At 41.3% G+C, this 27,793-nt stretch overlaps 1 protein-coding gene across 16 annotated transcripts in view; it reads left to right on the forward strand.

Annotated features, from left to right (window-relative positions):
* The window catches only part of PLCB4 (phospholipase C beta 4), a 415,996-nt gene that overhangs the window by 51,713 nt on the left and 336,490 nt on the right, over positions 1-27,793 (forward strand). For 2 of the 16 annotated variants that reach the window (XM_053200240.1, XM_053200243.1), the window contains exons 3-4: positions 26,454-26,582; positions 26,750-26,877. The exons of 13 other annotated variants lie outside the window; for them this stretch is intronic. The gene's annotated coding sequence lies outside the window, so the exon portion shown is untranslated. Of the gene's footprint in view, positions 1-783; positions 921-26,453; positions 26,583-26,749; positions 26,878-27,793 lie in introns of all 16 variants that reach the window. One more of the 16 variants, XM_053200242.1, reaches the window with a different exon arrangement.

Consider the following 27,793-nt stretch of genomic DNA (forward strand, 5'->3'; position numbering starts at 1 on the left):
AGTTAAGTTTTGGAGACCTGTTGACACAGATGCCTTACTCTTTATTCAGTCTGATTGATAACCATCAGTTCGTTCACCATAGACAGTGCACCGTTTAAATATTATAAATTACGTTGTGAAGCCCTTTCTTTTAGAAACAGTGTATCTGGGCCAGCCCTGGAATACATTCATGGACTGTTCCCCTATACAATTCCTGGGCAAGTGCATCGCTTTTAAAGACTGGAGCTGAAAAGCATAATGTGTACTTTTGGCATGGGGACTCCTTATAGAGAGTATGCAAATTTCCCCAAGGAAAACTGAATTTGTATGCAAAAGCTCTCACCATAATTATAATGATTTCCTCCTCCCTTTTTTTTTTTTTTTTTTAAATTCAGCTTCTCAACATGCTCAGGATAAGGTTTTGTCCTTCCCACCAAGACAAGCCTTGCTGGAGAAATTGACTACTGAAAAACTTCCTTCCAGTTCCCTAAAGCAGTTAATGTGAGACATTGTAAGGTTTGAAATACAGTGTTGTCAGGGGCAGGCCTTGGTGGTCCCATGTGCCTTGAACATGATTTATGTGAGCGTCAAGCTATTATCCAGTGGTCCAAAGGCTTATACTTAGAGGAAAAACTAATGGATTCGTTAAAGGGGGGGAAAAAGTTTGATAATCAAGTCTTCTTTTTTCTGAGGGCTGTGCTCACATAGTTTAAATTGTAATAAAAATTAAAATGCCTGAAATGTTTCAGAGTTGCAGTCCTCTGCTGCTTTAGCTCATGGGCACCTCCCAAAATGTTTCCTCAGATAGCAACACAAAACGCTGGCAGCCCCCCAAGAGAACATTCTTTGAGGACCTCATGGCAGCTGGGAAATGGAACTTTGCGTTCTGGTTGTGCAGGCAGGATGTAGTCTCCATTCTAAGGTTGCTTTCTGTCTTCCGGGTAAAGTGTATAATTTTATTATTTTTTTCACATAATGTTATAGGTGGGACATTCAAATACACAGCTTTATCTTGGTCGGGAAATACAGGGGATGGGTATATTGGAGGAAGGTCACATATTACTAGAAACACTTCCCTTTTGTGGATTATTAGTTCACTAATAACCAAAATCATTAACATACATTTTGTTTTCTAATAACTCAAGTTACTAAATTGCTAAATGAGCTAATACACCAAGTTGCTATAATAATTCCAAACATAATTAAGCTTCCATTTGTTTCTGAACATCTGATTCAGTGTCCCTGGGTCATTACCTATATTGTATTAATGGGAAATTCTAGTTGTACTGGGTTCCCGTTAATAGAACAGCAAACAAACTTGGTCCGGCAGATATACCCAGCATTGTGTGGCATGTGGCAGGATAGAAAGGGCAGGACCTGAATCAAACTCACAGTGTGACTTCTGAAGAGGTGATGTCTGATCTGGAGGGACATAGTCCTGTTGGAGGCGCACATTTCTAGCAAGATCATTTGGGCTCGACACAGGACCATGCTGAAAAAGGTGTTCAGAGGGGTGTTGCAGATGCAAGGAGCGGAGAATAAAGAGGGTAACTATGGCTGGGCTTTGAGCTAGGCAGTGGCCGATATGTGGAGCATTTGAAGGAGAAGTTAGAAAAGGTGATTAGAGGTGAGAGGAGAGGAGGATGAGAGGAGAGGATTGGAGGTGAGAATGAGTATTGAGCATGTTGAGAGGGTAGCGATAGTTCGCCTCAGCTCATTCATTACACTAAGAGTTAAGTGCGAAATACCAAAATTGAAGCTCCTTTCCAGCTCTGAGCCTTCCCCCTTCTCCTTCTATTCGGCAAGGAATTGAGCGATGATAATTCGAGATTGGTTAGAGGAGGAAGAATATCAAGTTCTGTTTGTGCATCACAGGGAGAAGCAGCTTAGAGCAATGGCCAGTGAGATTTTCACAGCCCTGGCTGGTGAAGGCCTCACTGCGGTGGGGTACTTTGCCTTATGTCACCTGGAATCCTCCCAGTTTGTTTTAACCGTCTGCTTCCCCAATTAAAGGCAGCCTTCTGGAACCCTTGTGTGGCACCCGGGGAGAAGTAACACAGCTTCCGAGATGCCTGAGGAATGACAGTTCTTCCCCTCCAAGCACACTGCTGTACAAGGACAACCTTCTTTCTTAGGGCCTTGACCAGCCTTACATTTAAGTGCCTGTGCTTACTGAGTTCTGCTGCCTGGAAAAGGGGAGCCGTGACACCAGCCTTTGGAAGTTGCTGATCCGCAGGAGTCCATGCTGGGGCTGAACTTCACACAGTACCTGGCTGCCAGGTCTCCCTCCCTTCCTCTCCTGTCTCTGAGGCAGTTGTTGTGCACATAGTATCCTCTGTTGACCTGTTTTGCTTGACCAAAGGTCAGGGACTTTGTCTATTTTTCTCCTCCAGTTTCTTCCTTATTTTAAGTAGTGAACCTTATTCCAAGGCTTAGTTCCTTTTCTAAGACAATGAATCTACATACTGTTTTAAAATTTCCATATATCTCATCTTAGCCATTTTTGAGTCCCCAAGTAGTCATTTGAAACCACAGGAGTGCCGATGGTTCTCAAAGAAATTAAAGCGAAATATGAACAATTTTTAAATTGAGGTAAATAAGATATTTCCAGGTATAATACAGATACGACTCTCCTCAAACTCTTTCTGCTTTAGTAATAACCATGCCTCCACACTGCAGGGCTCTATGAATAATAGGAGACTTAAACAATTTCTTATAGTATAATTAAAATGTAAATTTGGTACAGTTAACATGAATTTATTCAGTTATGTGATTTATTGACAGGCTGGATTCTCTTTAATCCTAGTGAATACTTCTAGGCAACATGGTGCTGTTCAGTATTGATAAAATTTATTCTAAATGACACATTGTAAGTATAATTGTAGGCTTTAAATTCAGTCTTTTTCTGGTTTATACTATGCTTTCTTTACTAAATATTAAAGACCACTTCAGAAGTAATGGAACAGGAGGTCGGAACATAATAACCAGTATCATTTTTGGGCATTTTCAGTCTGCCGTATTGACCACATATATTTATAGTTAAAAAAGATAATATATAAACAATTTTGTCTCATTCTTCACTTATAAAATTAGCATTTCTGATGTTGTGTTCCACTTGTATGTATGTGTATTTATGTATGGCTTCAAATCGATGAAATTGTGAGTTTATTATTAAATGAACTCATTAAATATACTCCTATTAAAAACTGTGAGTATACTAGTGGCCTAATCCCCTCACTATACTCTGTTTCTCTCACTCTCAAGGCTCTTCTCCTGAGGGTGCTATTTTTCTTTTCCATTTATATTTCGTATTCTCGCTTCATGTATGTGTCCTTTATATGTGTATATATACACACATTTACACACATGCACACATTTACACACACAAGTGTGTGTACACATACATGTACGCGACATGCATGCACACACATATATTCACACACATACGTGCATATACGTTACATACACACATATACACACACATGCGTTGTGTGTGTGTGTGTATATATATATATATATGTATAATTAGAATCTTTCTATGTATAGGTATACACACACACATACCTACACACAAAGCTGTGTATTCTGAGACTTTACCTGGCTGGAACCATTTTGGCTGCCCACTTCTACTTTAGTAGTTTTGTTTCATCTATCCTTAGGTCAGTCCCACATTGCTAAGACTAGGGAACAGCAGGAGAGGTGCTCAGAACACTGAATTTAGGGAGTGTTTACTCTTAGGTGCTAAGAGCCTCACTCGCCTCACCCTCATCTTAGCCCTGGCTACAGCTTCATGGTAACTTTTGGCATTTCATTGGTCAAATCTTGGCTATTTTTCGCCCCTTTACTTGACACATGAATTTAAAGAAACAGCTTGTCAAGTTCCATGAGATATCCTAAAGGAGTTTTGAGTTGAATTACATGGAATTTATAGGTTCAGTGGGCTTAAGCTTTCCATCAGTACTTCTGTACCCTGGCTCCTTTCTGCCTGCTAACCTCCTCCACCACTGTTCCTGCTGTGCCCCAGCCACACTGGCCTTCTTGCTGTTGTTCAAACTTGCAGACTTCATTTCACCTCAGGCCCTTTGCACGTGCAGCTCCCCCTGCCTACATCCCTCCCCAGATCTTTATATGATCTTCTTATCATTCATGTTTCCTGTTCACATTTCACCTCCCCAGGGAAGACTTCCAAGGCCACCCTACCCCCTACCTAAGATATCCTGTCTTGGTCACTCTGTCCTCTTACCCTGCCTTATTTTCATCACGCACTATTTATTATCTGAAATTACATAATATTGCTTACTATTTATTTCTTTGTTTACCATGAGCGGCTTCTACAAAAATGTCAGGTCCTTGAAAACAAGGCTTTGTCTCAAGTCTTGGCCATCATCATATACTAAATTTTCTAGTAGCATATTAAAAAGCAGAATGAATATCTCTCTGTCCCTCTCTCTCTCTAAATAAATAAATACATTTTTAAAAAGGCAGGATGAGGGGCACCTGGGGGCTCAGTCGGTTGGGTGTCCGACTTTGGCTCAGGTCATGATCTCATGGTTCATGAGTTCAAGCCCCGCATTGGGCTCTGTGGCGACAGCTTGGAGCCTGGAGCCTGCTTCAGATTCTGTCTCCCTCTCTCTCTGCCCCTCCCCCACTCACACTCTGTTTCTCAAAAATGAATAGATGTTAAAAATTTTTTTTTAAAAAGGCAGAATGAGAAAGGTCAAATTAATATTAATAAGGCTTTTTAACTCAGCATATCTAAAATAGTATTATTTCCACATGTAATCAACATAAAAATTATTGAGATATTTTATGTTCCTTTTTTTTTTCAGATTAAGCCTTGAAAATTTGGTGTGTAATTGACACGTAAACACATGTCAGTTTGGAGTACCCACATTTCAAGTGCTCGCTAGCCACATGTGGCTGCTAGCTGCCGTGTGGGATGGTGGAGGGCTAAGAAAATGCCTGACCTAAGAAGAAATCGATACATATTTGCTGAGTGGATGAACAGGTGAATGAATGAATGAATTTGACCTTTGTGTGTATAGGCAATGAAAGGCCGAGTCAGAGGAAGAGTGAAATCAAGTTCCCCTAAAGGGTGATTTATTGTTAGAGAAAAGCATGGAGGTAGCACTCGTCCTTTCTCCAAAGGCTGTTGTGGTATCCTGGTGGTTTCAGTTTCAACTGTCACCTTACTCAAGAACCTCGTGTGTGGAGCCTCCAGACTCGGCACTGAGGGCATGAGAAAAATAAGAGTCCTCACGATGTCTGATGTCTGGTGAGTTGGTAAGCACTTGCTGCTTCTCTGTGCTATGGGTTGTGTGTGTTACTGAAACAGCTTTGTGTGCTGTGGATTACATTTCTTGAATTATTTTTTTAACATTTATTTTTGAGAGACAGAGAAAGAGAGCATGAGTGGGGGAGGGGCAGAGAGAGAGGGAGACACAGAATCCGAGGCAGGCTCCAGGCTCTGAGCTGTCAGCACAGAGCTTGACGCGGGGCTTGAACTCACAAATGGTGAGATCATGACCTGAGCCAAAGTCAGATGCTTAACCGACTAAGCCACCCAGGCACCCCTTTCATTTAAAAAAAAAATTTTTTTTTTTTAGTGTTTACTTATTTTTGAGAGACACAGAGAGAAAGAGACAGGGATTACATTTCTTCAGTCAAACTGTTATTAATCTTTAAAAACTTAGACTACTAGTTGTAGATGCAGTTGCCGACCATCCACTTTCGATTAAACACATTTTACGGGCACCTAGCGTTATACGAAAGTGCTAAGGGGAGTAGATAATTGCCCTGGCGCTGGTTTTAATATGTATTTCCCCAGATTAGATTCTTAACTTGCCTGAACTATCCTCTAAGCAGGATTCTTAAGTATTTCAGCTATATTTTAGGTGCATTGAGATTCTAAACGTATATCCAGTGTGGTCTTTCCTTCTTTTTCAACTTCTAATTGGCAAGTTCCCATAGGAAAAAATCATTATTGGTGCTATAAAAGCACTTCTTATCTGTCACATTTGGGAAATGAAAGTTTTGTAAAGGTCAAAAGAAAGTGTGCCCCCAATTATGATGATGAGTTGTACATCACAAATAGTTTAATAGCTTGGAACCTATCTTGGTCTCCCTTACAGAGTAAAAGAGAGAAAGGGGGGGGGAACCCTTGTCACTTGATAGCTATTTTACCATTTAGATTTAAGAAGGATGAAAAAGGAGCCTATTTAAATGCTTTTATCAGCGTTTATTTATATACATTCTCTGATTTGGAACTACTTAAATTATGTAAGCCCTCAAGTTTATGAGTTCACCTTTATTAATTTGTCAAGGTTAATGAGTTGAAGATAATGAAGCATTCGTGGGCACCCATCTGCTAGTGTTTACTCCGTGTAGTAGGTTTTACAGCTCATCTTGGAATGTTTCCTGAGGAAGGTTCTTTGCCACCGAACCCATTTTTAAAACACAAACCACGCTGCTGCCTTAGGCTATGTCAGAATTCTTTTCCTCAATCTTTCAGCGCATGACAGCCTGTTAGGGGCATCAGATGATGTACCTCTAAGAAGCGCTGGGCGCGTGTGCGATCCTGTTGAGAACGCAGTCATGCCTCATGCCAGCCGGTCAGACACATGATCGGGCGGCTCCGCTTTCCTCCGGCAGATGGTCTGCTGTGGAAGTCTGCCTGCAGCCGGCAGCGGAGCTCTAGGAGCTGCCCAAGGACGGAAGCCCCCTGTGCTCCTCTTCCGGGAAGGCTGACGTGCGTCACTGAAGCCAGGGAGTGGACTGAGCGCGGTGCTTTCCTGAGGGCCTACTGTGTGCATCCTCCATGATGGATCCACAGTGCAGCGAACCACCTTGGAGTGAAAAAATAGGAGGGTTTGGGGCACCCGGGTGGCGCAGTCGGTTAAGGTTTGACTTCAGCTCAGTTCATGATCTCACGGTTCATGGGTTCAAGCCCCGTGTCGGGCTCTGTGCTGCTGAAAGCTCAGAGCCTGGAGCCTGCTTCGGATGCTCTGTCTCCCTCTCTCTGCCCCTCTCCCACTCATGCTCTCTTTCCCTCTCTCAAAAATGAATAAGCATTAAAAAAAAATATGAAAAAGGAGGGTTTGGGGGAATTCAAGGCTGTCTGTGCATATCTCATTCACATTTCATTTCATCTGTATGGCCTTGATAAGGCTATTTTTCTAAGACTTTGTCTCTCCCTCTTTTCCTCTCTCCCAGCACCCACAGGCCGTCTCTTTTTCTCTTTCCTCATAGCCAGTAATTTTCAGTTGCTCTCCACTCCAGTTCCAAAATCTTTCTCACCCCCATCCTCTGACCATTTTCAGGGTCAGTATTACTCATCTCCTGCATGGATGATTTCATTTGCCTCTTGGCTGGTTTTCTGCATTCCTCTGCCCCCTTGTCCCCAGCTCACCTGCACTCACCCATCCTCTCTAGGCACTGGTCTGGCCTCCCAGCCCTCTGCTGACATTGCCCCTGATTCCCCAGAGCCTGGGGAATAAAGTCAGGCTTCCTCCCACGTGCTAGGCCTCTACCTTAGCTGCCTTCCCCAAATGGTGCGGCCCCTGAACCAACAGCTGCCCTGTCACTGTGTACTTCCCCATACACCTGTGCTCCCCTGACCTGAGCAGCACTGGGCCTCACCTGCGCAGACCCATCATGCCCCAGGTCCAGTGCTGCCTCCCTGGAGCCTGGCTCACAGTTGACCCCAGCCCACCCTCGCCCGTGATCTCACCTGTCTTAACAGTCTCCTGGCTCTTTAGGCCTCTCTGGAAGTCCTCTCAGCTTTTCCCTTTATGGTCATTCATCCACCCATCACGGAGACCCTGCCAATCAAATTCTAGAAGGCAGCATGGCACCAGCCTGCTTCTGTGTCCCCCACAGTTCCAGTGAGCCCTTGAGCTCTTGCCATTCTCTCGGCGAGGGCACAGATGCTTCTTTAAACTTCCACGCTCCCTGGCTTGGCACATTTCCAGCTGTTTTTCCCCCTTCGTTCTTTAACTGCCCTTTGCTGTTTGTTGGTTTGTTTGTTGGTTTGTTTATTTATTTATTTGCTCAGTAACCACCACTCACAATGATCAGACTCTTCTGTCTTGGCTCTGGCTTCTCCACAGGGCGCTGGGCTCCTGTTCTGTGTTAGTCCACCTGCTCCCTAGTTTTTGCCCTAGTTTCTCATCACTCCCGTGAACGGTTTCTCTGAGATGCTCGTTCTCTTTCCTGCAGAGTTAAACAGTGCCAGTCAGGATGCTAGTTCCCAAGGCCTGGACCAGCTTCTGTCTGGTCTAAAAGCAGGAACTGGCTTGTTTGTAATTTCTTAAGACAAGCAGGCCAGTTATTGAACACTGTTATAAATTGTTTGCTGGAATATTATGAAATTGTTCAGGGAGAGTTGTTTGCTTTTCCTGTGAGAGGCAAAGATGAGTCTTCAGCGGAAACAGCACTTTGCCGCAGTTTTGAATAAAATGTGTCCAACACAGGCAGCCCTGACAAATATGGGTAAGGGACATCAGTCTTAGGAAAGCAATGTTTGCAGTCATGTTATTTCCATTTTTTCCCAGTTACTTATATTAAGTTGACCATCTTTAAGGTTTATTTCTGACACTGGATTTGTCTGTTCTAAACTCTGAAAATGATAGGTAACATTACAGCGTTAATTTTAATTATTACCCGCAGTGTTCCTGCCTACATTGTTTTTTCCTCAGGCCTTTGCGTAAAAATGTTATTTGTTTAAGTATTTCTCTTTTTTTGGTGAATGTTTGCTCTTAAAGATAAACTTAATCGTGAAGGGGCGCCTGGGTGGCTCAGTCGGTTGAGTGTCCTACTCTTGATTTTGGCTCAGGTCATGATCTCGTGGTTTGTGAGAGATTGAACCCTCTGTGTATCTCTGTGTTGACAGCGTGGAGCCTGCTTGGTATTCTCTCTCTCCCTCTGTCTCTGCCCCCCCTGCTTTCTCTCTCAAAATAAATATATAAACATTAAAAAAAACATTTAATCCTGAAATACATTTTTGGGTCTTCCCAATTGTGGAGACACTACCACTAGTTTAGTGGTGATTTTTGATGTATGTATATGTACATATACACACACAATACACATATGTATGCCATCTGTATACTTGTGTGTGTGTGTGTGTGTGTGTGTGTGTGTTTACATATATATGTATATGCCAACAGGAATAAAGACAGAGGAACATTACTTTCATGACAATTTTGTTTCTAATTGTAAAAATGGTTCTTATTGTAGATAACTTGGAATATTCAAGAAAACATAAAAGTGAAAACCACTCTTGCTCCATCACCCATGCTCACACACACACACACACACACACAAACACACACACAAATCACTATAACTTAATGTTATCTGTATCACATAGGACATAGATTGTATTTTTTATAAAATTAGGATTATATTGGGCATATAATTCTTATCCTGCGTTTATCTCTTAACATTGTATTGTGATTACTTCTACATAATTGTGTTTTAAATGTGGCTTTTAATGGTTGCATACTTTTAAATAATGAGGAACTATAACATTTCAGGAATGTTCTATCATTGGATATTTAGATGGTTTTACTCCATTGCTTTAAAGTCATTTCTACCCCTCTTCAAGATGTGGGTTCTTAGAAATTGTCATATTACAGTGTATTTCATAAGAAAACAGATTAATTAGGTGTGCACTCTTGATTTAAATACTCAGCATTTCGGACATTAGAAATAGGAAGATTAATTTTGAGTAATGTTGTGTCATACAGGCATTTAAAATCAAATGCGTTTAAGGAAAAGCCCAGTTTTGCTTGCCTCAGTGTTGGCCCGAGTTTGGAGATGAAAGCATTTACAGACCATTAGCTATAATACTTCACTCTTGAGACCACTTGTCGTAATGAGCTGTCAATTATTGTGCATCTAAGTGTAGTTAAAGGGGCCATTGGGCTTGCAATTTAAAAGCCAGCATTTATAAATGTGCAGGAATTGAATTATAAATGTGGTGGTTCACTGAAACTGTACCGCATCATGCCCCTGTCTGGATGCACTGTCTGGTCTCTGAAAGATTTTAGTGTCCACTTAAAATTAAGAAATAGTAAAAATGTTGTGCACTTGAGCATATGGCTTAATGATTTTTATGTTCCTTACAGTATATTTTGGGGAAAATGTTTTTTTTTTTGAAACCAAGAGTTATGAGCAGTATTTCTTTATTCAGCATGTAATGAATTAATTTCAACCAAAGCTATGGAGTGAAGAGAATGGATATTGGAGATACTGAAATGTCCTTCGTCTCTATAGGTGATTCACTGAAGCTACAGTCCCTCGGAATATATAGCCTGCGTTACCTGTTTATCATTAGTTTCTGAACAGTGTTTCACTCCTCGAAGTCTGTATACTTTTCAGATTCCTTACTATGGCTTTTCTTCTTAATGTGACATAACTGGGTAACATTTCACATTTTTTCCATGGTTAAAGATGCGCTTCACTGTGAAGGCACCAGTTCGAAATGATCATGCTGCTAAACTCTTAGAAATCCATGTTTTCCCCCTCTGTTTTGACATTTCAGCTGTTTAATTTTATCTTCTTTTGAAAGGTCAATATTTGGTAAAGTTCCCCTTGAATTTTATTTCTTTTTAAAATCATTTTTAACACAAAAGTAGTACCTGTTTGCCAGGATAAAATGACATATGTCAGTAAAAAGTGAACATTTTATTTAATTTCACCCTCTGTCTTTAGTATCACATTTTGCTCTAGAGGTAACATCATTAGCACTTTGCTGAGTTCTCTTTCAGATCTTTCATCCCAGTTTGTACGAAATAGGTGGGTGAGAGGTAGGTAGGTAGATGATATATAGATATTCCTATGCAAATTACCTCATTTCTTTCAAATAGGATACATAAAACAGTAAAACCCAGGGACCTACCATCTGTATTATATGTTACTATTGTGTAAACCAGAGCAGGAGTTGGGAACCTTTTCCTGAAACAGGCCAGAGAGTATTTTTGACTTTGCAGGCTCTGTTCGTTCGTTCGTTTGTTCTTTCCTTCTTTCTTTCCTTCCTTCCTTCTTCCTTCCTTCCTTCCTTCCTTCCTTCCTTCCTTCTAAAAATTTTTCAACGTTTATTTATTATTGAGAGACAGAGAGAGATAGAGCATGAGCAGGGAAGGGGCAGAGAGAGGGGGAGACACAGAATCCAATGCAGGCTCCAGGTTCTGAGCTGTCAGCACAGAGGCTGACATGGGGCTTGAACTCACGAACTGCGAGATCATCACCTGCGCCGAAGTCGGATGCTCAATCAACTGAGCCACGCAGGTGCCCTTGCAGGCTCTGTACTTTCTATTGCCGCTCTTAAGTGTTGCAGCACCAGACAGCCATAAGCAATAGATTAATGAAGGGGTGTGGCTGTGTTCCAAGAAAACCGTATTCATGAACACTGAAATTTGAATTCCTATAATGACCATGTGTTATGAAATAGTATTCTCCTTTTGATTTTTTCCACCATTTTAATATGTAAACACCAATCTTAGCTCATGGGTGCTATAAAAGCAGTTGGATGGCAGTCTGGATTGAGCCCCTGGGCTAGAGTTTGCCAACCACTGGCTATTGTTTGCCAACTTGTCTATAGTAAAAAAAAAAAAATACGCAATTAAATTATACTTTTTTCAGAGTTAAATATCACAGTGTGATGAATTAAGGCAAAGAAACAAAGAAATCTGGTAGAACAGTTATTTGACACTTTACCAGATGAAAGGAAATATTTGGGAAGCAAGCAAAGGTAAGAGAAAAAAGGCTGAGAGTGAGCTTGTATGGGGTCTCAAGTACTGATGCGTCAAAGGGGTTTTTGGTGTTTTGACCAATTCACAAACTCCCTTAACACTTCCCCAGTGGGAAGTATTCCTGATCCTGTTTTTGAAGCACAGCGTTAATACAGCATTCTGCTTCACATGGAGACCTTTATTTGCACGTATCATCTTTTTATATGAACTTTGTTTTGCAGTGTTAGTTGACAAGTATCATCATTATAATGGACAATTTTTTGTATACCCTGAATCGGATTTTTAAAAGTTTATTGAGTATGAAGTTTTATATTGCTTGTTAGAATATAAAAGAGACACATTGAAGATTGCCTAGGAAATCCGTTTGTTACATTTTAAACCTCTCTGATGAGGTGCTTTCTAATGTTAAGGCTGGCCAGTTTAATTTATTTCAGGGGATGCTGTCTGAATACTTCTGATGCTCTTGATTTTATTCATTTGCCAGGTATGTCTCTTGATGGCAATTCTGCTTTCAGACCAGTGAGAACACTGTGATCCAGTTTTGCTGCCTTCTACAGAAATTGCTGGTTCTATTATAATAAAAATAAAACAATAGGACACCATTGTGATACCTGTGAAATTGTCATTTTCCACCATAATTGCAAAAACAACATATAATTTATAAAACCAAAAAACGTATTTTTAAAAAATTTTTTTTCAACGTTTATTTATTTTTGGGACAGAGAGAGACAGAGCATGAACGGGGGAGGGGCAGAGAGAGAGGGAGACACACAATCGGAAACAGGCTCCAGGCTCTGAGCCATCAGCCCAGAGCCTGACGCGGGGCTCGAACTCCCGGACCGCGAGATCGTGACCTGGCTGAAGTCGGACGCTTAACCGACTGCGCCACCCAGGCGCCCCAAAAAACGTATTTTTTATTAAATAGCAACAGTTAATTAAGGATTATCGTATCACACTTTATATGCTTGTATGGGACTTAGTGAAAGTGTGTGTGCTAAGAAGCAAAAATGGATTCATTGTGTTGATGTTTAATTTTTTTATTAAAAAAAAATTTTTAATGTTTATTTTTGAGAGAGAAGGACGCGTGAGTGGGGGAGGGGCAGAGAGAGAGGGAGACACAGAATCTGAAGCAGGCTCCAGGCTCCCAACTGTCAGCACAGAGCCTGACGTGGGGCTTGAACCCACGAACTGTAAGATCATGCACTGAGCCTAAGTCGGATGCTTAACTGACTGAGCCACCCAAGTGCCCCCATGTTGATTTTTTAAAACTACTTGTCCCATATTTCATTTTATTCACCTGAAGTGGAGAGTTAGTGTTTCATTTTTTTTTCCCCTTTTGTATAACTTGACAGTTTGGGGAATAAATGATATTCTTATTAGGTAGCCAAAAAACGTGTGAAAATACATACATATACCCACATATGCACACAAATGCACACATGCATATAAGAAAAGGGTTTATATCTTTTATCCTTTTGTTTAAGTATATTTATTTATTTTGAGAGAGAGAGCATGAGAGCTTATGAGCAGGGGAGGGACAGAGAGAGAGGGAAAGAGAATCCCAAACAGGCTCTGCACTGTCAGTGTGAGATCATGACCTGAGCTGAAGTCCAGAGGCAGACACTCAACTGACTGAGCCATGCAAGCATCCCTTTTATTCTTTTTAGAAGATGTTCTAAAATGTAGAAACAATAGATCAGCATCAAGGAGAAAATAAAAGCATGTGTGTTTTCACCACCCAGCCATAACCCTGTTAGTGATTTTGGGAATGTCTTCCATTGTCTTGTGTCTGTTTCTGTATGCCTAAGCTCCTATGCTTATATTTGGTCTTTCATTTATTTCTCAGTTCATATTTGTTGGGTGGCTACTACTTGATGGGCACCATGTGAGGCACTGGGGACCCAGAAGTGAACGCAACAATCCTCTTTGCCTGAAGTTTACTTTGTTTTAGTTCGGGCACATAGGCAGCAACCAACAGGTCACTATGTATCGGATGGTGGTGAGCGCTGTGAAGAAAGTTTAGAACAGGAAAGAGGGCAGAGGGTCTGTAGGGGTGTGTGTGTGTGTGTGTGTGTGTGTGTGTGTGTGTGTGTGTGTGTGTGTATCTGTACTATTAAACATATTTTTAAAGCTTATTTCATTATTTATTTTGAGAAAAAGAGGGCAGGGGAGGGGCAGAGGGAGAGAGGGAGAGAGAGAATCTCAAGCAGGCTCTGTGCTGTCAGCGCAGAACCTGACACAGGGCTCGAACCCACACTGTGGGATCATGACCTGAGCCAAAGTCAAGAGTCAGATGGTTAACCGACTGAGCCTCAGGCACCCCTATTAAACATATTTTTTCAAAAACATTATTCTGAATGGTATACTCTACTTTTATGTGAGTGACGGTTTTATTTTTATTTAACTAGTCCATAAACTATTTTTTTTCTTTTTTTTTTTAAATTGCTGTTATAATCAAGTCTATGAGGAATATTATTCACTGAAGATAAAACATTTTTTTGCCCATTTTTAGGATAAAATCCTAGAAGCAGAATTACTGGAGCAGAGAATAATCATGTGTCAAGACTTTTGATATGTGCCTTAAGATTTAAAATGTTATATGGCTAATTCATAGCTCAGTCTGTTTTCCTTTCCCCATATACCTTCCCCCTTCCCTCCGTATTTTCAATGTTTCAAATCCAAGCAAAAGTAGACAGTATTCCCCCAATTTAAACAACTCTACTATGATAGCCTATTACTTTAGTGGTGAATTTTATGTTTTGTTCCTGAAATCAGATTCTTTTTGTGGGTGAGAGGGCTAATGCACTTATAATTGCATCACTGCACGAGCTAACAAAGTCCTATTTGTTGCTTACAAAGAAGAAAAAAAAAGACATTAAGCATAGCAGAGCAGCAGCCTTGGAAATGCGAGAGGGTCAGTGCAAGTTTCAACATGTCATTTCATTTACTTTTTTTTTTTCAGGTCTGAAAAAAGTCTAAGAATAGTGAACTGTATTACAAAAGAAGCATTCAGTTTTGGGAGAAAACCATTTTATTGTTTTTAGCTTGCCTGAGGATAAGTTGTTTTCTATTCCAGCAAAATAAAATAGAATTTGTTATTTCAGGTGGAAATTTTTAAATTTGCTGTCACCTTCCATGGGTTTTCTTTCAGGTGACATTGTATGTAATATTAATGCTAGCAATATTGGCCCACATTGACCTGGCATCTCCTCTGTGCCAGATCCTGGATTACCTCATTTGAAAGCTAGACAGGGAGGTTGTTTTCCGCAAGAGAAGGTGGAAATTTTAACACCGAGGCGCTAGGGGTTCAGCGGCTCTGGCCCTTTTCAGAAATCATAGGTAGAAGTAGAAGGCCTGTGTTAGAGCAGCACTTAAACTTCAGAGCACACCTGAATCACCTGCTTTTTAACCCAAATATTAAAATGCAGATTCTGATTCATCAGGTTTGGGTGGAGCCTGAGACTCTTCCTTTCTAACAAGCTCCCAGGGAAAGTGGATGCTGCTGGGCCATTGACCTTGAGTAGTGAGGTGTTCAAAGACGTTGGCACAGAGTCTGGTGTTTACGGGTGGGGATAGCGGGATCCAGAGGAGTCAGCAGCCCAGCTCTGCCAGCCACAAGAGCCCGCTGGCGGCTGAGGTTGGGAGCTGCCTGATTTCCAGGTCTGTTCTTTCTGTACATGGGTCTCCATGTTGCACATCCAGGGAGAGCCACCCTTGTGATGAGATTACAGATTAGATTTTCTTCTTTTTACCTGTCTGCTGAGTTTTTATCCATGATCATGTATAATCAGAAAAAAATGAATAAATTTATTTTTTTTACCTAGGATAGTCCCATTCCCCATATCTCTTGATAGTTGTCCTCAGGCATCTTTTGCTTTATCAGATCCCTTTAATAGTAGGTTTGAGTACCTATCTTTGAAGTAGGTTTTTGAGTGGGGTTATTAGAATAAACCTACTTTGGGGGCTCTACCCATAGCACCCTGCGCACTTTTTAAAAAAAATTGTAAAATACAAATAAGACGAAATTTACCATTTAGCCATTTTTAATGTACAGTTCAGTGGCACTAAGTATATTCACGCGTTGTGCAACCATCCCTACCATCCATCTCCAGAACCTTTACATTTGCAAAACTGAAACTCTGTACCTGTGAAATAATAAGTCCCCAGTTCCCCCTCTCTCCAGCCCCTGGCAACTACCATTCTATTTTCTGTCTCTACAAAGTTGGTTACTCTAGGTTTCTCATGTAAGTGGAATCATACAGTATTAGTCATTTTGTGGCTGACCTATTTCACTTGGCATGGCATCCTCAAGGTTCGTCCACATTGTAGTCTGTCAGAATTTCCTTCCTTTTTAAGGCTGCATAAAATTGCATTGTGTGTCTGTACCATATTTGGTTTATCCATTTATCCATTGATGCACATGTGGGTTAAGAAGGAATCCATGTACAAATACTCCAGCTCCCTTGCCTCTTGAATGGGATAACTGGAGAATGTGTCTATACCATCTTCCAGAGTTCCCCATGGGGTTAGACCCCAGTTGCCCACAATGATAACTTGCTTGATGTCATACCCTGTACTGGCTTTCCTGTGTCATTTCTCCATTCTACTACTGGCTTCCTGTGGTCACCTCCCTAAATAAACTACTCGTTCTCAAATCCTTGATTTAAGGTATGCCTAAGAAGGAACCCAAACTGGACAATGTGGAGAAGGCACCCTGTGACTACCTCTTTATACCTAGAAATATTCAGTTGGTGGAAAGCCACACAGTTTTGGATATTTGACGTAGATTCTTAGTTGTATATGTTTGCTTTCTCACACCTTCCTGCTAGAGGTTCCAGAAGAAAATCGAACCTGTTCATGCCAGCATTTGAACCTTGTTGTAGTAGCATCTTAAACATGAAATATATTTTTCAAAGCTCCCTTTTTGCCTCTTTACTATCTTAACAACATAGTCTCTTAATTTAATTGCCATACATGGAGCTAGATCCCAAAGAAAGAAGAAAAAGATTTCTTGTTGGTTAAGATAGTCCTTTTCTATATATAGATACTTGTTTCTTGCTTTTACTACCATGTTTAGCCTCTGGGACTCTTCTTGGTTGTATCTAGTTTGTTGTTTTTGGCTCATTTTGACATTCTCTATTGTATTTTTAATATTAAATTGTGTATTTAGCAACAAGCTTGAAAACAGATTAACTTTCTTGTACCAGAAATTGCTGCTCAGAATGAAAATGCAGCCAGAGGTCTAAGCTAGAGCTTTGCTTCAGTGTCTTTGGGGAGCCTGACTTCCAGCCAGGTGTGAACTTTCTCTGATGTTGGGAGCTGTTAATGTCGTACCTCGTTGGTGCATTTGAGGACCAACCCTACTTAGGGCTGCTGCTGAAGAATCACAGAGTGAGTCCTAGGCTTGCCATGACAAAAAGAAAAAGGGTATGTCTCTGAAGACTGCAGTTCACCAGCACCACCTCAAACCAATGATGAATCTTCAACCATCTAGGTGACAACTCAGTAGATTTGGTGGGAGGAGGATGCATACGTACTTTGGAATGTCTGCTTACATCTTCCCGTCTCGAGTTTAAAAGATGATTACCTTAACTGATGTGCCATCTAGCCAGTTTACAGCAAATGAATAACTTTCAAAGTAGAAAGCAGTTTCCGCCATACAAAATAGTCAGTAATGTCACCACAAGTGTTTCCTCCTTACAGTAGTTGAAAGAGTATCTATCACAGCAGATGTTTCTTGTGTTTGAATTGTTTTCCCATCAAACCTGTGAATGATGTTTGCAAGTTATTGTTTAGTTCTCTAGGTCAGGAGCAAACTAAGCTCTCACATGTTGGAGGTCGGAAATCTTTGTTGATTTTGCACCAGGGCCACTATCCGGAAAGAAATAATCTTTTTCTTAGTAGGATCAATTGCAGTTGGGATCAGGTCAGCAAGAAATTAACATAAAAGCCAGGCAAAGCAAATTTCGCCCTTGTTTCTCTGTGTTAACACAGAACATCGTATTCATTATGCCTGTCGAAATACAGGAGGGCTAAATTAGACTGAAAAATAAAGTCATCTCTTCTTTGTGAAGGGACTCTCTAAGGGTTTCCTGGGAAGGAAGCTCATCTTTTCTAAGCCTCTTGCCTTTCCTTCAACTGTGGGCCTCCTGGCCAGCACACAGTGTCCTGTGGAATTACATTAAATTAGAGGACACTCAGGGGTGGTAGTTGTTGCATGTCTTGATACCTTTTCATGGCTCAAGGAGCAATCAGTAACATTATCTACTGTGAGTCAGGTCTGCTTTGTGCTGGCGATACCTGAAAGTGATCAGTTCCTTCTACTTGTCTGATAATCTCCCTATCCGTCTATTGACCAGTCATTTGATTTATAAACCCATTGACTAACTGATCAATGAATGTGATTCCCTCCTCCCTCCCTTTCATTTGGTTCTCTCTTATTCCAAACAAAAATCCAAAGTAAACTAAGAGGCAGCCTCCTGGAAGTTGAGCTCTGGATTCTAATCTTACCTCCTGTCCTCTGTAATAAGATATTGCCTAATCTCTGAGACCTGTAACTTCCTCACCTATTGAATGAAGGGATTAGATCTGCTCCTTATGATGCAGGCACTGGTTAAAGGCCTACTTAGCCTCTGGATCAGAGTGCCTCCTTTAGATCCCTGCTGTACGTTCCTGTCAATGTGACCTTAGGCAACTTACTTAACTTCACTATGCCTCAGTTTCCTCATCTGTGAAATTAGGATTATAATTGTACCTACTGGCTGTTTGGAAGATCAAATGACACAATATATGTAAATTACCTAGAACAGTGTGTGGTGGATATTAAATGTTCAATAAATGTTAGCATTGTTAGTACTGTCATTGTCTATCTTGTCTGCCCACAATAGATGCTGGACCTCCTTTCCTCTAGCCCAGTTACCTTCCTTGCCTATCTTCACAAAGCTCACAGTCTAGTGTTGAGACAAGGATGATTACCTGGCAAAGATAGAGGAAGAAAATGATGCATAACTGAGTATCAAAGGACCAGAATGGTTTGTCAGGGAGAAAAGGCAGGAGGGCCATTGTAAGCAGAGGGAAGTGTGTTAGGAGGCAGGAAAGAGCTCTGCATGCTTGGTCTACAGCAGTTAATGTGTTGTGGCTGGTGCCTAGGATGCTTGTAAGGTGATTGGGTGATGGCGGGAAATGTGATCCTGCACCTCTGCTCTGTGCCACCCAGCTGAGTGACACACAGTCCCATCAGAGACATTGGCTTCCCACCATGGTGATTCTGCTCCCTGTGGGGTAGGGCAGCATTGATTCTCCAGGAGATGGGATCTGAATCTTGGATAGGCTGGGAGGGACTCCTGTGCATTGTAAAATCCTTCCCATTCCCCTCTTGAGGTGCATGTTTCTGCCTTCATATTGATGCTTAATCTTAGGGCTCACGTAGCCACTGGCCACACTTTGGGGGATAAAGTGCCCCAGGTTTTATACTTAGGATGAATAGCTGAGCAGCTCATAGAGCCTCATCCATGTTGGGTATTGAGAGGCCTCAGGCCTGGGTTTGTGTCTAACCAGTGATGGGAGCATCAAAGCCTGTTTTCTTTTACTACCTCACCTTTCTTTATCTGTGGTCTGGGAGAGGTGCTTCAGAGTTCTTATGGGCCTTTTTGGAAGTCTGGTGAAGACTCCATCGGCCCCTTCTCTAAATAGCTTTTTAAATGCATAAAACAAAATACCTAGAACTACAAAGGAAACCATTATATTTGAAATACAGATGCAAAAATAGTAAATAAATGTGTGGCATAATAATATATGTACATCTTATTAACACTTTAAATGAACAGTTACTATTGTAACTTGGAATTATTGGTGAGTACAATTATATTTTGCAAGATCTGCAATAATTTGATATGATAAAGTATCTGGAATTTCTGTCAAAAACCAAATCACAAGTACAATCAATACTGTGATTTGTGATGTATATTTTTGTTTGTTTATTTTACAGAGAGAGAGTGAGCGGGGCGGGAGAGGGGCGGGGAGAAGGGCGGGGAATGAATCCCAAGCAGGTTCCATGCTCAGTGCTGCCCCCGATGCAGGGTTCAATCCCATGACCCTGGGATCATGACCTGAGCTGAAATCAAGAGATGGACACTCAACCCACTGAGCTACCCAGGCACCCCAATTTATATTCTTAATCACAGGAAATGCCACATTTCAGTTAGAGCTTAGTGAAAATAGCCATGTAATTGTTTTTTCCTATCCCAGTTTATGGCACATTGGATTTTATCTATGAACCTCTCTGGTGGTCATGGAACTCAGGTTAGTAGCCTTTGGACTAGATATCTTCTAGGATGGTTCTTTTGCTGTTCTATTTTTATCAAATTAGGTAACAGGTCTCATAATACTAAAAGATTTCCAAACAAATGAGTAAAAATTTAAATCCCCATAGAATCGTGAGGCTCATGGCACTGGTTATGAGAAAAACCAAGGTGCTCAGTGAGTATGGGAGGCCCTTTTAAGGTATTTACTGATATCTGGTTCAAGAGTACTAGTACCCAGTTTTTAAGGCCCTCAATAAGAACAACTATAGAGGTATAAGTTATGTACAGTTGATCTCATTGTTCCCAGTGGTTATGTTCTATAAAGCCTCCATGAACACACTGGATTAGTGAACCCTGAGCCATTGCTCCTATTGGAAATACAGGGATAGGTTCCTCTGAACCTCTGGTCACAACATTTACATCAACTCATCAATATATAATCTTGTTTCATGAATGTTTCTTTCTTTTTTTTTTAATCTTACTTAATGTGTATTGTTGATTCATTCCCATTGAACTCACAGCCAATAGCACTATGACTCATGCCCGAATGATGCTTATCTAACACATGTATTTGCTCTGCAAGGCACATCACAGCCTTCTTGTGCTTAGGAATATTACATAGCACTTCAGCGCTACGCTGGGGAGCCCTTATTTTAAACAGTGAAATAACTAACAAAAATCACAAACTTGTGGTAAATGTGGCACTAAATAGATTGTGAAAAGGATGCTTGTTTACAGCATGAGAGCTGAAACCAGAAGGCAGAGCCTTGTATGACATCAGCTGGGATTGTGTGCATGGGAGCTGACATTTTTGTCTCTCTGTGCATGTCTAGCAAAGACCACCTAAGTGATGCCTGTATTGCTTTTGCAGTCACAGATAAATTTTGGTGAGTAGGTGAATTTGCAAATATTGAGGATTGACTGTATAGGCGAGTATTTCTCTATGGACCTGAGGTCTGGTTGTGACACTGCCATTCTTTGTGTTTGACTTTGGTTGAGTTGTTTCATTGCTTTGGGTCTCTGTTTTCTTATTCATAGAACATGAATGTTGGGATATATTAGTAGCAGTGGATTTTTTTAAATAGCAGAAGTAACTTTTATTCATGTGAAAACCCAAGGTATAAAGCAGTAGTCTGCTCCCTGCCACTCCTGCATCTCCTGCCGTCCCTCAGTTTTACCAAGAACTTATGGAAAACCATTGAGCCAGTTTCCAACGCCATTTTCCTGGTAGGTTATGTTTGGTTCATTTGACCAGTATTTATTGAGCCAAACAGAATTGTAGGTGCTGTTCTTGTACCAGATTCCCCCAAAATGTTGCTTAGAACTGTTTGAAAGTGGCCTACAGATACTTTTTATTTGTAGTTTTTATTAAAAGGATTTTCATATTCTGAACTCTCTCTGAAGATTGAGTGGCCCAGATTCATCTTTCAACCTCATTGTTGTTTTCTACATGTCAGATTCATGTAGGAGCTCACCCAGGCTTAGTTTATCCTGGTCTGGGCATCCTTCATTTATGACATTGGAGCCAGGAAGCACCTCCTAAATGGTCCTGTCTGAAGGCACCCACCTATAATATAAACCCATTCAGATGGATACTCAGTATTTTCCCAGGCATCCCTGCCATTTTGGGGGTTATGTTTATTGCTCTACTTTAGGGTTGTTATGTGGAGATTACTTTCTCCTCTAGAGAATGCATTTTTATAATACACATGGGTAAAAATAGTAAAATAATAAATTGTATGCATTAGAACACTCTTGATGTAAATTACTAGTTTAACTAAAGCAAATTATTATTGTACATATGAGAATTGGTATGTGACTTTACATTCCAATTTCAGTGCATGAAAACCTAAAGCATGATTTCTTAGGATTGTACCTAGTTCTTCAAAGGAGGTTCATTCTCCTAAGAAGAAAACTGGGAAGAAGGGATTTGACAATAGATTTGGATGTTTGTTTTAATTCAGTGAGTGTCTTTTCATCATGGAATCTTCAATATTATCCAAACAACTGCATCTAATCTTTAGTGAGGGAATCTTTCATCATTGGTATTTCTGTCCTTCAGGGAAAAATAGGGATTTTTCTCTGACATGCCTTTTCCATTAGGAAATATGAGATTGAATGATTTCTACTTCTGTACTAAGAGCTGGCCTAAGGAAGTCATGAAGATGTGTGGTAACTTCAGTTGTAATTTGGTATGGATTGTTTCATATCTATAATCTCTGTGTTTTAATCTGTTGATGTTTAGTTTAAGAGGTCTGGGTAAAAGAACATGATCTATAAGGAAACCCTGTTCCAACTGTGATAGACTATTACCTTGGTAGCTCCAGTGGACTCTGCCTCCCATCACTCATGCCTTTATGTATTCTTCTTATTGACTCTAGACTGGGCCAAAATGCTTTGGTCAATGGGATATTAGCAAGCATGATACAGAGGCTTGATAAGCATATTAGGGCTTGTCCTCTGGGAATGCTCCTTCTTAGGAGCCAACCTTGGTTCTTTTTTTTTTTTTTAAATTTTTTAATGTTTATTTATTTTTGAGAGAGAGAGAGAGACAGAGCACAAGAGCGGGAGGGGCAGGGAGAGAGGGTGACACAGAATCCAAAGCAGGCTCCAGGCTCTGAGCTGTCAGTACAGAGCCCGACACGGGGCTTGAACCCATGAACTGTGAGATCACTACCTGAGCCGAAGTTGGACGCTTAACTGACTGAGCCACCCAGGTGCCCCAACCTTGGTTCTTTATAAAAGCTTAGACTAGATCAGCCATGTGGAGAAAGACCCCAAAGGATGTGAGGCCATCTTGAATGTTCTAGCCCCAATCAAGGTCCCAGCTGAATGTAGCCTATTGAATGACCTCAGTTATACCACATGGAATAGAATCACCCATGAGCCCAGCCAACCCAGTGAATTGTGAGAAATAATAAATGATCATTGCTTTTGTCACTAAGTCTTATAGTGGTTAGTTACACAGCAGTAGATAACTGAAACCATGCCTTACTTCAAAAGGTCTGTGAAAAAAAGGAATGTTCTGTAAAGATACCCTTGTGCATGTTTTGGTTCATGGAAAACTGCATCTCATACTGCCATAATACCATTGAAAGCACAGGCAGGAAGAGTGGGAGAGAGAGCGTGTGTATGCAGATTGGGGGGTCATTGCTTCTGTCTTTGCAACTGATTGTCATGCATGCAGTATTTTATTTTCATAGAGGAATTATCTAAGAAAGGTATCTTGAGAAGTAATTGTTCTTTTATTTGTTCAGGTCATGGAAGATACAGATAAATATAAAGAAAAGAACAGTTACCCAGAATCTCACCACCTAGAGGCCAACTTTGGCAAGTTTTTGCATTGTAAAGATAGCATAATAAAAAAAACTTTACTTGATTCTTCTTTGAAAGCCTAGTGTAAAAATTAGTAAATCAGAGCTGATTGTGAGTGTAGACTCTCTGACACTCTTATGAAAGTGGTTCTTTTTTAAAATTTATTTATTTATTTTTATTTTAGAGAGAGACAGCATGAACAGGGGAGAGGGACAGAGGGGGGTAGAGAGAAAGAGAGAGGGAGAGAGAGAGAGAGAGAGAGAGAGAGAGAAGGAAGGAGGGAAGGAAGGAAGGAAGGAAGGAAGGAAGGAAGGAAGGAAGGAAGGAAGAAAGAAAGAAAGAATTCTAAGTAGGCTCCACACTCAGCATGGAGCTCAGTGTGGGGCTCAACATAGGCTCAATCCCATGACCCTGGAATTATGACCTGAGCCAAAATCCAGAGTCGGACGCTCAACCAACCTAGCCACCCAGGTGCCCCAAAGTGGTTCTACACGTGTACACAGATATACAGGTTCTTGTGCTGGATTGATGGTTCATGATATCTCACCACCCCACTGTATCGTCCATACTACTATCAGATTCTGACTTAGTTCTGCCTACACAACAGTTCTAGACTGCCTCTAGGATGTGGTTCTCAAGAAGGGTGACTTTTCTCCTGAGAAACATCTGGCCATGTCTGGAGAATTACTGACTGTATTAGGGGTGTGAGGTGCTGCTCTTATCTAGTGAAAGGAAGCCAAGGATCCTGCCAGACATCCTACAGTGCACAGACCGCCCCCCCCCCCCCCCATAAAGAATTATCCAGCTCAAAATGTCAGTAACTGCTATGGTTGAGAAACCTGGCTCTGGGGTAAGGCCCAAGCTCTTGGCTGTTTTGCCCTTACTGACCTTGCATTTCTGACTTCAGACCTCAGACCTCTCATGCGTTTTCCATATGCAGTTTGAGACAGCCTCCCATTTTCTTATTGTCTCATCTTTGTGGCTCTTTGCTTATGCTATGCCTGTAGTCTGGAAAACCCTTTCCCCCGAGGTAATTATTCTCTGTGTATTTTATCATTGTGCCTGTACCTACTTCCACTTTTCTAATTATACTGAGTGGCAGTTACTTCTTCAGATCTGTTTTCCCTATAAGCTGGGAGTTAGGGTGAGCTTAGGACCCAGCCACCTGGCTAGTAAATATTTGAGTAAACAAATGGATGTTTGGGGCGCCTGGGTGGTGCAGTCGGTTAAGCGTCCGACTTCAGCCAGGTCACGATCTCGCGGTCCGTGAGTTCGAGCCCCGCGTCAGGCTCTGGGCTGATGGCTCAGAGCCTGGAGCCTGTTTCCGATTCTGTGTCTCCCTCTCTCTCTGCCCCTCCCCCGTTCATGCTCTGTCTCTCTCTGTCCCAAAAATAAATAAAAAACGTTGAAAAAAAAATTAAAAACAAAAAACAAAAAACAAATAGATGTTTGAATAAGACCAGGGAAGAAGGAGCTGAAGCTGCCTGTTTTGGTAGCATTGCTTGGCCTACTCTCAGTGAGTTTTCCTTGCCATTGGGTGATTCCTAACTGCAAAGGCACTGCAGACACCAGTTCTCCCTGCTGCACACAATTTTGATGCCCCTGTACTTCCTGGTGTTCTGGTGCTCCTGAGCCCTGTACCTGGCATCAATGTCCGGTTCCAGGTAGGCTTGAAAGAGTAGAGAGGCAGCCTCAGGCAGGTGAGAAGTGGAGAGATGAAGCTTTGTGCTCCAGATGTCCCCCTGTAAGGACCAGGTCGGGTGGGGGGGGCGGTTGAGAAGTGAAGCACTCATTCAAGACACTGTCTTTTGCCTCAAGCCACATTAACATTAACTTAGTATAACGTAGGTCACTTGTTCTGCACTGTTGTGCACATCACTGTCACCTGGGCAGGTTAAAAAACACTGTTGTTGGGGGTACCTGGGTGGCTCAGTAGGGTAAGCATCTGACTTCAGCTTAGGTCATGATCTCATGGTTTGTGAGTTTGAGTCCTGCATTGGGCTTTGCACTGGTGGTGTGGAGCCTGCTTGGGATTCTCCCTCTCTCTCAATCTCTCTCTCTCTCTCTCTCTCTCTCTCTCTTTCTCTCTCTGCCACTTCCTGTAACTTTCTCCACCACCCCCCCCCCCCACCTCTCTTTCTCAAAAGAAATGTTGTTGGTTGTCCAGCCCCTAGTGATGTTGATGTAATTAGCCTTGGATATGCCCTGGGCTTCAGAACTTTAAAAAATTTCCCAGGTAATTTTATTATGCACCCAACTTTGAGAACCACCGATGAAGACAATTAGGTCCATTATAATTACTTGTGCTGACATTTCCAAAGTCCTGTAATAGTTTACTTCTTGGTAATTTTATATTTCTTAACAATTTTGCATTTCAGTGTAAATAATAAATTAGTACTCATAACTTTGTTGAAATTTGTAACTGCTATATGGTAATTTAATATCTCGCTTTTTAGTGACATTGTATAGCCTTGTTTTCTTCCTTCTTCCTCACTCTTGACCTTGAAACTCAGATGAAATATCATAGAGAAGCAGTTGCCATTCTTCGTGTTGGAGGAAACTGGAAGGAAGCCATGTTTTTGATAGTTTGCCCACAACGATACAAATTTAGAACTTTTCTCTTGGTTCTTGCTGTGCTTCTCCTGTTTCCAAGATGCACATACTTTGAATTCTTTGTGCCCAAGAGAAAAAGTAGCAAGAGTGTCCATAGTCCCAGATAATCCTTTCAAGAGGTTCATGGTTACTTTCAGGTTTTTCATTTCATTACAGATGTAATAGTATATTTGTTATGAATATGTTGGTTAAGAAAGAGAAGTAAACGAGGTTTTGAATACCTTCTTACCATGTTCCCTTCCCATGTCCTCTGCTTCCTCCCCCATTCCTTCCACAAGCTTTTTGTTTGCTTGTCCTATGTTTCCAGATAGTTCTGAGATGAGGTCTTGGTCACCAGTCAGAATGGCCTTGCTCATGACTGGTGGTTGGAATGACTTTTGCCATTATTTTAAATATGGAGGCTAGGAACATGGGCCTCATTCATTCCATGGCACCGCATGTCCAGCACTGAATTTTTATTTTGTTTTGTTTTTGTTTTGATAACCAGTTTGTGAAAGTTCAGGATCCAGTGACTTCTGCCACTGATTAGGTAAGCTCTGCTCTAGGATGGACATGCTGGGCTGAGGCAATAGCTCTCAAGAGAGGGATCCAATCATTTGGAGCCACAGAATTTTAGGTCACTATATTCTGTTTCATTTCAAGAGGGAATGTGGGGGCAAGAAGACATTGTCAAGATGATATAGATAGCACAGCCATCCCATTCCTGTTTTTCTGTTTAATAAAACTAAAGATGAGAGCCATTTCTTAATTCAACAGTTGATTATTGTGTGTGGAATGCCCTAGGTCTGTCTCCCTCTCGTGGAGGTGCCGCTGGGTGTAGGGAATGAGGAAGTGAAATGATTTGCCCGAGGAGACACATAAAGTTACAGCAGGAGCAGAACTACAAAGCCAGTCCCTATTTATTTTCTGAGGTATTACTTTATAAAAAATTTCCAGTCTTGGTGTTTTTGTAGGTGCATCCTATAATAGACATTTATACACGATTTATGAGTTTGAAAATAATTGATTATACGTATGCTGTCAAATCTAGGAAATTTGATTTAAAATAGGTATCTAATAGCCACTTGGTTGATAGATTAAATTCTTAGTTTCTGAAAGTTATTTTCTTTATGATGACGCAAAATTCCTTTGGCTTTTTGTGAAAATACTCCAAAGAATGGAATTTAGTGTCCATTCAAGTAATGGGCCTCGTTATTTATATCCCTTTTATTGCTGCAAATCCTTAGCAAACTTTAAAATTGGACAAGAAACTTAAAGGACTTTATCTGGGTTCATTTGACAGATGAGGATATTGGAGGCCTGGGAAGGTGGTTATTTCCGAGGTTCACAGAGCTAGTTCAAAGCCAAGTTGGAGACTTGCAAGTCATGTTTTTTACTTCAAGTTCAGTATGTTTTTTTCTTTGGTGCAGAGTAAAGTAGGCAGAGTCTGTATCACACACATGCACGTGCGCATAACTCTTACACGTTCTTTGTGGCGAGTCTGTTCCAAGAGGGGTGGGTTGTGACTCACGCATTGTCTTAGGTGCTTCTCCCAAAGCTGGCCTGAGACAGGGATTGGAGCGCAAGTAGCAGTCTCCGGAGGTAGTCCCTGGAGGCAGGAGTGGGGGAGTGGGGCAGTGAGATAAGGAAGGAAATGCAGCCAGTGTCGGATGTGCTGACAGGCTGATTCCACTGAAGGCAACTAAGAAGACTGCTGTTTGCTGGAGACTGTAGAATATACTTCACAGTAGTCCTCTGGAGGGGGCCCGGGGGGGGGGGGGAGGATCTGGGCTATTTATTTACCAATTCTTATGTCACACTCTGCGGGTTATTCCTGGAGGTCTTAAC

This window comes from Acinonyx jubatus, chromosome A3 (assembly GCF_027475565.1).
Source record: "Acinonyx jubatus isolate Ajub_Pintada_27869175 chromosome A3, VMU_Ajub_asm_v1.0, whole genome shotgun sequence".
Taxonomy (NCBI): domain Eukaryota; kingdom Metazoa; phylum Chordata; class Mammalia; order Carnivora; family Felidae; genus Acinonyx; species Acinonyx jubatus.